This window comes from Periplaneta americana, chromosome 1 (assembly GCF_040183065.1).
Source record: "Periplaneta americana isolate PAMFEO1 chromosome 1, P.americana_PAMFEO1_priV1, whole genome shotgun sequence".
Taxonomy (NCBI): domain Eukaryota; kingdom Metazoa; phylum Arthropoda; class Insecta; order Blattodea; family Blattidae; genus Periplaneta; species Periplaneta americana.
Window position 1 is genome coordinate 77379788 of NC_091117.1, and position 13091 is coordinate 77392878.

Genomic DNA, 13091 nt, shown 5'->3' on the forward strand with positions numbered 1-13091 from the left:
ACACCTTGGGCCGCAGTGCTGTGTTTAAGTGGCACCAACGTTTTCTTTCGTAGGAAAGAGATAGTTTGGGGGATGATGAGAGCACTGGTCGGCCACAAACAATCCGAACTGAACGCAATATCGAAGAAGTTGCAATGTTGGTGAGTGCCAACCGCTCCCGGTCGGTAGACGATCTCTCAACAGCAGTAGGGTTCTTCCATAGAACGTGCCACAAAATTCTATATGACGACCTGAACAAGTCTCTTGTTACCCAGCACAGTGTGCCACGCTTCCTAACGCAAGATCAACGTGACGATCGCATGATGATTTGCGGTGACCTGATCAGTAATGCTGACGATGATCCGGCGTTTCTTAACAGGATCATAACAACAGACGAAACATGATGTTTTCTTTTTGATCCGCAACTGAAGCGACAATCGCCAGTGGAAATCGCATTATCGCCACAACGGAAAAACCAGCGACAAGACAGGTGAAAAGACAAGGTGATGCTTGAACTGTTTTTTTTACTCATTGGGAATTTTTCACATGGAATTCATACCAGACGGATTAACTGTAAACAAGACCCGCTACAAGGAGATCCTTCGCCGTTTACGCGATTCAATTCGTCGTAAGCGTCCTGAGCTTTGGCGTAGAAAGAACTGGCTGCTACACGACAACGCCCCTGCACATCGCTCTGTGTTTGTCCAAGAGAAGCTTTAAAGCTACAGGTCACCGTTCTGCCACATCCTCCGTATTCACCTGATCTTGCACCATGAGAGTTCTTCTTCTTCCTCGTTTGAAAACAAAGCTATATGGGCGTAGGTTTCATTAGGCCGAGGAGGTCATGACTGCAACAAGAGAAGACGTACGGGATTTTCTGCCAGTATCTTTGAGGAGTGCTTCCAGCAGGCGTGCATAGCGGCCAACGGCGACTATGTTGAGGGACGATCTGGATTTGTGTATACCTTATTTTATTTCAAGGAGTGCAGTTCGGTGGCTCCTTTGAACACCGACTTACAGATTTATGACTTCCTACACAAACGCCTCTGACAATTCCATCCTGTCCCCTCGTCCCAACATTGCACAGTTGCCATAATCCTGGTGGTCCTGAAATGAGACTGACGGCATTCTTGGAATTCGGAAAAGATACAGCAACTCTGCCTCCACGTGGATTTGACGAGAGCCTGTCAATTCTTCTGAACAAGGGTTGATGATTGGTTACTGACAGGAGAAGACAAGATTTCCGTCACCGTAAGGAAGATATTTATTTATGACAACCATTTAGTAGGGGGCAGTAGAAGGTCTGTCGGCAAAGTCCTTTCTATGAAACTGCACTCCATGAAAAAAAAAAAAAAAAAAAAAAAAAAACAGTATAAGTGAACGCCGTGTGCGTGGCAACTGGTAAGACATGTAGATTATTCTTTTCGCCTACGCTCCAGTCGCCAATCCACGAACATAATGACTCTACTACATATTTATTTTCTTTCCGCTTTTCAACGTTTCTTATAATCGCATTTATCATTGAAGAGCGTTTTATTGAGTCATTTGCTCTTCTTAAGGCTCGTCCACAATAAACCGGGAACGGAAACGACAACGAGAATGAGAACGGAAATACTGTTAAATGTATTTAAATGTGAGCATTCATTATTCTCTAGAATTAACGAGATCCCGGGAACGAGAACGTGAAAGTTAATTGTGAATGACCACATTTAAATACATTTATATTAACAATATTTCCGTTCTCGTTTCCGTGCCAAGTTTAGATCAGCCTTTATAGTCCCGATATTCTTTCTTATGGCGCAAGTTATCTGCAGTCCCTCAGATATTTTTTTCATTCGGAGTAGGCCCCTATCTAACGGGCATGATGAAGTAAGTATCTTTAAAGAACAGATTTATTAATTAATTTAAAGATATGTTGAGTATGTCACACCTAGCGACACTACCATGACAACGTCACAACCTGGATACGCCAACAAAAACGTTGAATTCAGACTATGACCGACCATTATAATCTAAGACAGTGGTATTCAATCTATGGTACGCGTAACCCCAGGGGTACGCGAGGTTGCCTCATCCCACGCATCCCACTGATTAGATATGTAAAAAAGCTGCCAAATTTATTTTATTATACTTGTTGATAATTATCGCAGTTTATATATTCTCTTTTACAATATCAACACTTGTTTTCTTGCTTCAGTAATATTTTAGGTAATTCATCAAAAAATTACTAATGTTATTGTGTTAATAACTACTGTATAATAATAATAATAATAATAATAATAATAATAATAATAATAATAATAATAATAATAACAACAACAACAAAAGATATGAGCCGTTCAGAGCAAAGTGGTGTAAGTCAAAATTGGATAATGAGGTTTAAAGTAAAAATTCTGTAAAATGCAGCGCAAAGTAGGAATTAATAAGGCCTTCTTGCTATCCATTGAGTACTAATAGTTTAAATAAATTGAATATTAATTGCTACTTTGCGCTGTATTTTACAAAATGTTTAATTTAACCCTCATTACCCATTTTTGACTTACATCACTTCTGCTCTGAACGGCTCGTATAATACTAAAAAATATACTAATGGAGCTAAATGACAGCTGTGACCAGTATGGAATGAAAACAAATGCCAAAAAGACGCAGACCGTGGTCATAGGACGAAAAGTAAAGAAGGTAAGCTTGCGAATTCTAAATAAGGCAGTAGAGCAAGTGGACAGCTTCAAATAGTTGGGGTGTACTGTAAGCAGTAACATGAGCTGCTGCCAAGAAGTCAAAAGAAGAATAGCGACGGTAAAGGAAGCTTTTAATAGAGAAAGGAGCATCTTCTGCGGACCTCTGGAAAATTATTTATTTATTGGGTTATTTTACGACGCTGTATCAACATATCAGGTTGTTTAGCGTCTGAATGAAATCAAGGTGATAATGCCGGTGAAATCAGTACAGGGTCCAGCACCGAATGTTACCCAGCATTTGCTCGTGTTGGGTTGAGGGAAAACCCCGAAAAAAACCTCAACCATGTAACTTGTCCCGACCGGGATTCGAACCCGGGCTACCTGGTTTCGCGGCCAGACGCGCTGACCGTTACTCCACAGGTGTGGACACTCTGGAGAAAGAACTAAGGAAGAGACTAGTGAAGTGCTTTGTGTGGAGTGTGGCATTGTATGGGCAGAAACATGGACATTACGACGAAGTGAAGAGAAACGAATAGAAGCATTTAAAATGTGGATATGGAGAAGGATGGAGAATGTGAAATGGACAAAGTAAGAAACGAAGCTGTATTGGAAAGAGTGATGAAGAAAGAATGATGCTGAAACTGATAAGAAGGAGGAAAAGAAATTGGCTGGGTAACTGGTTGAAAGAAACTGCGTACTGAGGATGCACTGAAAAGAATGGTGAACGTGAGAGAAGAATTCGTGGCAGAAGAAGATATCAGATGATAGACGACATTAAGATATATGGATCATATGCGGAGACGAAGAGGATGGTAGAAAATAAGAAAGACTGGAGAAATCTGGGTTTGCAGTGAAAGACCTGTCCTCGGGCAGAACACTATGAATGAATTCATTATTAATAATAATAATAATAATAATAATAATAATAATAATAATAATAATAATAATAATAATAATATCACAATGATAATAATAACCATAATCATAATGACAATAATAATCATAATCATAATGACAATAATAATAATAATAATAATAATAATAATAATAATAATAATAATTTAATTCACATACAACATCAGTCATAGTCTTTTATTGTATCTTTAGGGGTACGAAAGTAAAAAAAATATATATATGTTTTTTTGGGGTATATTATCAAACCATATTGAACACCACTGCTCTACAACATACCAGATCGACAACAACCTGCATTAAGTTGGTCCCTACTGACATATTCTGTTTGCTGGAATATGTTATATTCATTCTTCTGTCAATATCTTCGAGTTTCAGAGATCCGAAACGTGAATGATTACCATATTCAGGATTCAAGCTTTTATAATTACTTCTGTGGAACATTCTGGTTCATGTGGTGTTTCGATCGATTACATATTTCCGTTTTAAAGTAGTTTTAACTAGAGCGTTCTAGAATCACGTGGAATCGGAGTTCGAAATTAAAGAATACGAAAATCAGAACCAGGGATCGAACGTTCACAGGCCGGCGAAATATTCATAGAACCCATTACTCTAGCTGAGAGAGTCATTAACTGCCTTGAGAGATCCGCGTGTTAAAAATGAATGTTTCTTTTCTCAAATCCATAGTATGACTCAGTATACAGTAGTACTCAGTGTACCTTTCTTCTTCGTTTATTTACCTATTTTCAATCATCATTAAAACTCAAATAGAAGCGATGCGAATTAAACAGTTTCAACGACGAACATTGTCCAATTATAGTCGCGTTGTGCGTGACGCCAAAATAATTTATGAAAGGCTTGAGTCAGACATCCTCTACAATTCAAAACATTAAATGTAAAAATGATATAGGCCTAACTTAGAATATAATATAATAGCAATATAGTGACATACTCGATGGCCCTTCATGTTTTCTCACGTCTGTAAAAGCAATATTTCTAAATATTATATAAAATTAATGAGGATAATATGTGGTGAAATGTCACCAGCCTCTTAGTGCTATGAAAAGCAGCATGCAATAAAAATTTAAGTTTTATTGACTCGGTTTCTTAGAATATCGTATTGTACACTCATTACGACAGAAAGAAACACACTGAAACTTCGCATGACTGTACAGCTATTTTAACCATTAGAGTTACCTAGCGACAAATGCAGCTATAATAAGTTATGATCCTTTGTCCCCACCATTGTTGCGAATACTATGGTTACGACATTGAATGTTACTGCGTGCTATTTAGCTGATGTGGATATCGAGCGAGAGAAGTGTTTACTGAGCGATTATAAAGAAAACAGTTGTTCAAGTTTACCACACGCTGTAATAATTTCTTCGTGAAGGTACCGTAAATAATTATATTCAGTAAATGAAATGAGCCTCGCTTTCTAGAATGAATGCATAGCTGTTACTTTATTGAAAACGTAGATTAGAGTCGGGCAAACTGCCTCTTACTCCCGCTCGTTCTCGTAGGCGATACTACCTGGCCGATAACGCCAGTTCCGAGAATCGTATTCTCGAGATTGGCACTCTCGGGAACGAGGAGTACCGGGTCCCGGCCTGTTATCGCACGGCCGACTTATCGTTATGAAATGCGTAAGGTAATGGAGGGTAACTGTGCGCAGGCGGCCAAGTATACGCAGTCGCTTTTTTCAGCTGTTAGCATCGCTGGACGGCAACTAACAGTCTAGTAGGGTAGTATGATCTTTAAGAGATTGTGTTAACGATGTGGATACTTTATTCATACGATTACATTATTGAAAATGGTAAGTTGGTATGTTTCGCTAACTTCACTGTAATTTCACGAAGAAGTAAGATAAGGTATTGGTCTCTCCACAATAAATGTATGGAATTACTATTAACACCTTGGACAATGCTAATATTGCTGGTTAGAATGCTGTTATTCCCGCCTGGAACAAGCAGAACTTATTCCATCTAAACCGGATCGAGACAGTACGGGAGCCGGGCAAGTGTGCGCGCCAGATTCAAGTTTGCGTACAATTATTGTCTTTCACCCGGCAGCTTGCGTGACAGGCTGATTTTACGGCACTTCATCTCATAGATCTCATTTTGCTGTTCCATTACCGTTTTATATACGATGAAGATAACTGTTTGTATTTATTTCTTGTAGTTAAAGAAGACATGGGGAAGTATGAAAGGAAAATTGAAAAATCATGTCTCACTCAAAGACAGTTCGATGAGATAAAAAGATTGATTAATGAAGGAGCTAGCCAAAGGGCTGCTGCCAATACGAAAGACTGAACGCAAGACCTGAAAAGCAGCTTTCAAAATCGGGTTCTCAAGTGTTCAAAATTAAGAAATATTTAAAAATATTATGAAGGAACCCAATCGAAAACTTAACTGCACGACAGCTGACATTAGGGTCTAGCACATCCTAGTGATAAACAAACTCCATCAGAGAAGACATACATCTGCCCTGGGTGTGATGTATCTAATGAAGAAGATTGGGTACAGTGTAATAGGTGTGGCGATTGGTGGCACGAGTTGTGCACGTCATATGAAGGACATGAACATTTCTTAGTGATCCTCGTTAATAAGTTGTTGCAATACAGGCGTGTTGAAACTCAGTGAAACTAAAGAAAACATACATTAAAAATTGCGCACAATTAGCCGACATTCTGCGTACACTTATCCGCATGTGTCGTCTAAGTGTTCGCATTCGCCAACTTGTCTAAACTTGTATGCCACAATAAATGATTATCACTACAGGCAGTTTTAACAATGGATAAATATTCTTAAAGTTTTCTTGTGTATGGGCACCTACTTAATGTTACAAAAGAGTCACAGACGACTACATTATGAGCGAATTGAATCTAAGTGCGCACAGTTACCCGCCATTACCTTACACACACTGCCGGCTTAATTGCCGCTCACCATTGCAATTCGTGACTCTTTATGAAATATTAATGTTCATAAAGTAATTTAACAAGCAGTGTGGTATGCAATAATACAGCACATTACGATTGTCCACATTCTTACAGAAGTCACACTATTTTAATGAACTATTTATTGCCTTTCTGGAGAAGCAAAATAATGCAGCACGTTCAGTCGTTACCTAATCCTAAGCTAGTCTAAAACAATAACAAGTTATGGTTGGAGCTATGATATACTTTCTCGCTTTCAGCATTTCATTGACATTCCATATTTAATCATTCGATAGTGTTTTGTATATACGCTATAGTAATGGATATCACACGACTGTATTAAGCTATTATTATTATTATATTGGGCGTTCATATCTGGATGTTGCGTTCTTATGCAACGGCATATTCATCAGCATGGGTAATTATTGCGCTGTGTAAGGACGAAATAAAATAATTAATACTTATTTATATTATTATAAAGAACCAGACTCTGAAAAAATATATTTTTTTGTTTCCCAACTGATAAAATGCTGAATGTGAAATGGAAACACTTTTGCAAGAGAAAGGACAGAATTACGAAATAGACTAGATCCTTTCACAAATTGATCATAATTACTTACAAATGCGTTTTAAGGAACCCGGAGGTTCATTGCCGCTCTCACATAAGCCCGCCATCGGTCTCTATCCTGAGCAAGATTAATCCAATCTCTACCACCATATCCATTTTTATATTATCTTCCCATCTACGTCTCTGCCTCTCCAAACATATTTTCCCTCCGGCCATCCAACTGACACTCCATATACATTTCTGGATTCGCCCATACCTGCTAGATGTTCTGCCCATCTCAAACCTCTGAATTTAATATTCCTAATTATGTCAGGTGAGGAGTACAATGCGTGCAGTTCTACGTTGTGCAACTTCCTCCATTCTCCATCCCTCTTAGCCCCAAATATCTTCCTAAGAATCTTATTCTCGAACACCCTTAACCTCTGTTCCTCTCTCAAAGTGAGAGTCCAAATTTCACAGCCATAAAGCTAGTAGCTACCGTACAAGCAATGAATTTCTCTATAAGTGAAGAATTATTTTTATATGAAAGCAGTTTTCTGAAATCGAGATATTTACATAGACGAAGGTATTCCATGCATCCAATTTATGAAAAGCGACGTGAATTAGACCTTCATCATTTGCAGAGAATGCTTAAAGACGACGAACAAAGATTTTTCGAATATTATAGGAATGAACTCAGTTACATTTTACTATATCTTAGATTAAAAAAAAAACACAATATTACAATAAACAGAAAACATCCCATTTCACCAGAAGAGAAACTTGCATTAACAATGAGGTACGGGGATTTTTTTTTTAATTAAACTATTTGACAATATAATAGAAGTATATTTTCTTGCACCTCGTACAGTTTCCTTTAATTTCTAAAATAAAATAAAATAAAAATGTCTTTAATATTATATAATACAAGATACTTCCATTTAAATTCTAAAATATAACCAAATGAAACAAAAAATTCTTCCATATTGCATAGTACAAGGTATTTTGCTTTAAATTATAAACAAATAGAATTTTCTTTAATATTCTACTACGTAAATCGTAAAAAATGTCTCTATTAAATTGACTGAGCACATTGGGAATTAAATCAATGGCTCTCCCAAAACACGCTATGAATTTTTATCTCGAAAAGAATGCAAAAACAAGTAATATTGTATTAAACATTTTCGATCCAAATACCTCAAAGAATAATCCCATGAAATTAATGGCATTACGTATGGGTCACTCTGTAAAGTACAAACCCAGAAATAAAATTCAGGTGGCCCAAATTTTGTTCCTGGGTCTGTACAAGACAGTTTGCTTTCAATTCTATAATATAAGCAACTCAATCAAATAAAATTTTCTGTCATGTTATAACCAACTTAAATCAAATATAAAAGTTTCTTTCGTATTTTATATTACAAGTTAGATTCCTTTCAATTCTAAAATTTAACCAAATGAAATGAAAATTTCTTCTGTGCTCAGGAAAAAGGTTTATCCTACAAAAGAACTTTTTTTTTCAGAAACAGCTATAATTAAATTTTAACACACAATTATGGTATTAGTTACTTTATATGAAGTAATGTAAACGTAATTGTCAAGGAACATATTTTTACGTTTTGTAATTAAATTTTAACTAATTACAGCAAAAAAGTCACATTTAAAGAAATGAGGGTTAAGCACTTTCACCTTAACTCCGTCGATATAGTAGAAGGTAGTTTGCTTTAAATTCTAAAATATTATCAAATCAAATTTTCTTTCAGTTATATAGTCCAAAATAGTTTCCTTCAAATTCTAAAATATAATAAAATCAAATTTTCTTTCATGTGATTTAGTCCAAAATAGTTTCCTTTAAATTCTAAAATATAACCAAACTGAAATCAAATAAAATTTTCTTTCATATTATACAGTAATATAGCACAAGGTAGTTTGCTTTAAATTATAAAATGTAATAAAATAAAATAAAATGAAATGAAATGAAATGAAATAAAATAAAATAAAATAAAATAAAATAAAATAAAATAAAATAAAATAAAATAAAATAAAATAAAATAAAATTTTCTTTCAGATAATGTAGTGAAGATAGTTTACTTTAAATTCCAAAATCTTGTCACATTTTCACTATCATTATTACTTCCCTCTTGGTTGTTACTTTCTCAATTAGAGACTCTTGCTGGAGGAAGAAGTGAATGAAATGATTGTACATTACTACTTATCCCAGTGGCCGAGGAAACTGGCTGTGATCTAGTTATTATTTACAAACAAAATGCACTCATTTTCATCCTATATTTAACTTTTGAATATCATTTCTTTCATTTTAGGCAGAAAGCTTATCAAGAAATTATAATCTTCAATTATGAAAACATTTAACATTATCTTCCATGACCAAATAACGTCATGGAAGACAATGTTAACTGTTTTCAATTTTTTTTTTTTTTTCGACATCGTCATGGAAGACAATGTTAAATGTTTTCATAATTTTTCCAAGTGTAAACAAAAATGATTTGAATGCTTCAAAGGACTGTGCACTGTAGCAATATATACGTATGACGCCGGATTGTATCCTCCTGAAAGACATCTAAATTTGTCACATGCTTTTCCACTTTCTTTTTCCCGGTGTTTCAAGTCGGGAAGGTCCATCCTCTTGCTCATTCAATTTAAAATTTTCCTTTCCTATTTTAACGATGGTGTTCTTTCCTATTTTGAGAGCCTTTGCAGTACTATTTACCACCTGTTGTACAGGAATAAGAGGTCCGCCATTGTCTCTTCTTTCTCGAACTCCCGCACATTACAAACCATTTCTCTCGCCTGGCCTTTCTCGTTACTTCTAGAGCTCTTGTTGTCCCTTGTAGCACTCCTTTCTCCCTCTGAGCCCGTGGTTTATTTTGTGCCGCTAACTGAGATGACTTGCCTGACATAATTAGGAACATTAAATCCAGACGTTTGAGATGGGCAGGGCATGTAGCACGTATGGGCGAATCCAGAAATGCATATAGAATGTTAGTTGGGAGACCGGAGGGAAAAAGACCTTTAGGGAGGCCGAGACGTAGATGGGAGGATAATATTAAAATGGATTTGAGGGAGGTGGGGTATGATGATAGAGACTGGATTAATCTTGCACAGGATAGGGACCGCTGGCAGGCTTATGTGAGGGCGGCAATGAACCTTCGGGTTCCTTAAAAACCATTTGTAAGTAAACTGTGATGACTTGCGATCAACGAGCTAGAATAAGAATTCTTCTAGCGGATAGCTTAGTAAAGACAATTCGTTTTGATTTTCTACAGTTAAGTTGCCAAGATGTCCGAAAGACTGAGCAATGTCGGGAGCTTCAAGCTAGTATATCTATATTCATTTATACAATGACACTGTATTTAGTTGTAATGTCTTTTACATAATTAAGTAATTAGTAATGTAATGATCTTCTGCCTTGTGTGTTCCGTTATTCTAAAGCTTAATCTATTTTACCATGTTTAATACATCTTAATTTTCATCTCTAGTTATTTACATTCACCACAAAGTTTGAAACAATGATCTTCTTATAAAATTAAATTACTTTGATGCCTACATATACACATACAGATATTCTGTTTTGTCTATCTTTGTTAACTTTTAAGCACCATTTTTTTGTATTCTCCTGTAAGTTACAGCTTGAGGGAAATTAATATACTGTGCGAAGTGTGTTGTGTTCTATGCTAAATTACATGCAAAATTATGTTTACTTAAATGATTTTAGAATGCTGAACACAAAAATAGAGGTTCAGGAGTACCGTTATCCAAGTTGCTAAAGTATCGAATTTGCACACTACTGATCAGAGTTCGAATCCCGGTGAGTCCAAATGTATAATAAAACATGTGTCTTTTCATAATTAAATTTTAGTTCAATACGTTATAATATATTTCAGGCCGTGACGCACCAGATGAGAGATTACGACGGGCGCATCCAGATACCAGTATATATGTACGTAGACTACAAGTTCTGAACAATACTTAGATTGAAAGTGACAGTGCTCAGTGATACTAACCAGACTGCTAAATCTTCATATTATTATTATTATTATTATTATTATTATTATTATTATTATTATTATTATTATTATTATTATTACTATTATTATTATTATTATTATTATTATTATTATTATTATTATTATTAATTCTCCAATGTAATAACCCTATTTGATAAAAATGCAGAGTGAGCCAGTCAGGGCCATTGTGCTCTCACTGGTCAGGGCTAGGTTCCTAATTGCAGTCAAGGCGGCTGATTCATAATATGAACGACGTACGGCTTTGGTAAATACGACAGCTAGATAAAATCCTTATTCAGAAGCATTACAATATGTAGCGCAGTGGTATATATTGAAATCCTTAGTAATTCTTTTTCACAGGTCGTGAATAGTCTGGTGTCTGGTGTCTGGTGTCTGGTGTCTGGTGTCTGGTGTCTGGTGTCTGGTGTCTGGTGTCTGGTGTCTGGTGTCTGGTGTCTGGTGTCTGGTGTCTGGTGTCTGGTGTCTGGTGTCTGGTGTCTGGTGTCTGGTGTCTGGTGTCTGGTGTCTGGTGTCTGGTGTCTGGTGTCTGGTGTCTGGTGTCTGGTGTCTGGTGTCTGGTGTCTGGTGTCTGGTGTCTGGTGTCTGGTGTCTGGTGTCTGGTGTCTGGTGTCTGGTGTCTGGTGTCTGGTGTCTGGTGTCTGGTGTCTGGTGTCTGGTGTCTGGTGTCTGGTGTCTGGTGTCTGGTGTCTGGTGTCTGGTGTCTGGTGTCTGGTGTCTGGTGTCTGGTGTCTGGTGTCTGGTGTCTGGTGTCTGGTGTCTGGTGTCTGGTGTCTGGTGTCTGGTGTCTGGTGTCTGGTGTCTGGTGTCTGGTGTCTGGTGTCTGGTGTCTGGTGTCTGGTGTCTGGTGTCTGGTGTCTGGTGTCTGGTGTCTGGTGTCTGGTGTCTGGTGTCTGGTGTCTGGTGTCTGGTGTCTGGTGTCTGGTGTCTGGTGTCTGGTGTCTGGTGTCTGGTGTCTGGTGTCTGGTGTCTGGTGTCTGGTGTCTGGTGTCTGGTGTCTGGTGTCTGGTGTCTGGTGTCTGGTGTCTGGTGTCTGGTGTCTGGTGTCTGGTGTCTGGTGTCTGGTGTCTGGTGTCTGGTGTCTGGTGTCTGGTGTCTGGTGTCTGGTGTCTGGTGTCTGGTGTCTGGTGTCTGGTGTCTGGTGTCTGGTGTCTGGTGTCTGGTGTCTGGTGTCTGGTGTCTGGTGTCTGGTGTCTGGTGTCTGGTGTCTGGTGTCTGGTGTCTGGTGTCTGGTGTCTGGTGTCTGGTGTCTGGTGTCTGGTGTCTGGTGTCTGGTGTCTGGTGTCTGGTGTCTGGTGTCTGGTGTCTGGTGTCTGGTGTCTGGTGTCTGGTGTCTGGTGTCTGGTGTCTGGTGTCTGGTGTCTGGTGTCTGGTGTCTGGTGTCTGGTGTCTGGTGTCTGGTGTCTGGTGTCTGGTGTCTGGTGTCTGGTGTCTGGTGTCTGGTGTCTGGTGTCTGGTGTCTGGTGTCTGGTGTCTGGTGTCTGGTGTCTGGTGTCTGGTGTCTGGTGTCTGGTGTCTGGTGTCTGGTGTCTGGTGTCTGGTGTCTGGTGTCTGGTGTCTGGTGTCTGGTGTCTGGTGTCTGGTGTCTGGTGTCTGGTGTCTGGTGTCTGGTGTCTGGTGTCTGGTGTCTGGTGTCTGGTGTCTGGTGTCTGGTGTCTGGTGTCTGGTGTCTGGTGTCTGGTGTCTGGTGTCTGGTGTCTGGTGTCTGGTGTCTGGTGTCTGGTGTCTGGTGTCTGGTGTCTGGTGTCTGGTGTCTGGTGTCTGGTGTCTGGTGTCTGGTGTCTGGTGTCTGGTGTCTGGTGTCTGGTGTCTGGTGTCTGGTGTCTGGTGTCTGGTGTCTGGTGTCTGGTGTCTGGTGTCTGGTGTCTGGTGTCTGGTGTCTGGTGTCTGGTGTCTGGTGTCTGGTGTCTGGTGTCTGGTGTCTGGTGTCTGGTGTCTGGTGTCTGGTGTCTGGTGTCTGGTGTCTGGTGTCTGGTGTCTGGTGTCTGGTGTCTGGTGTC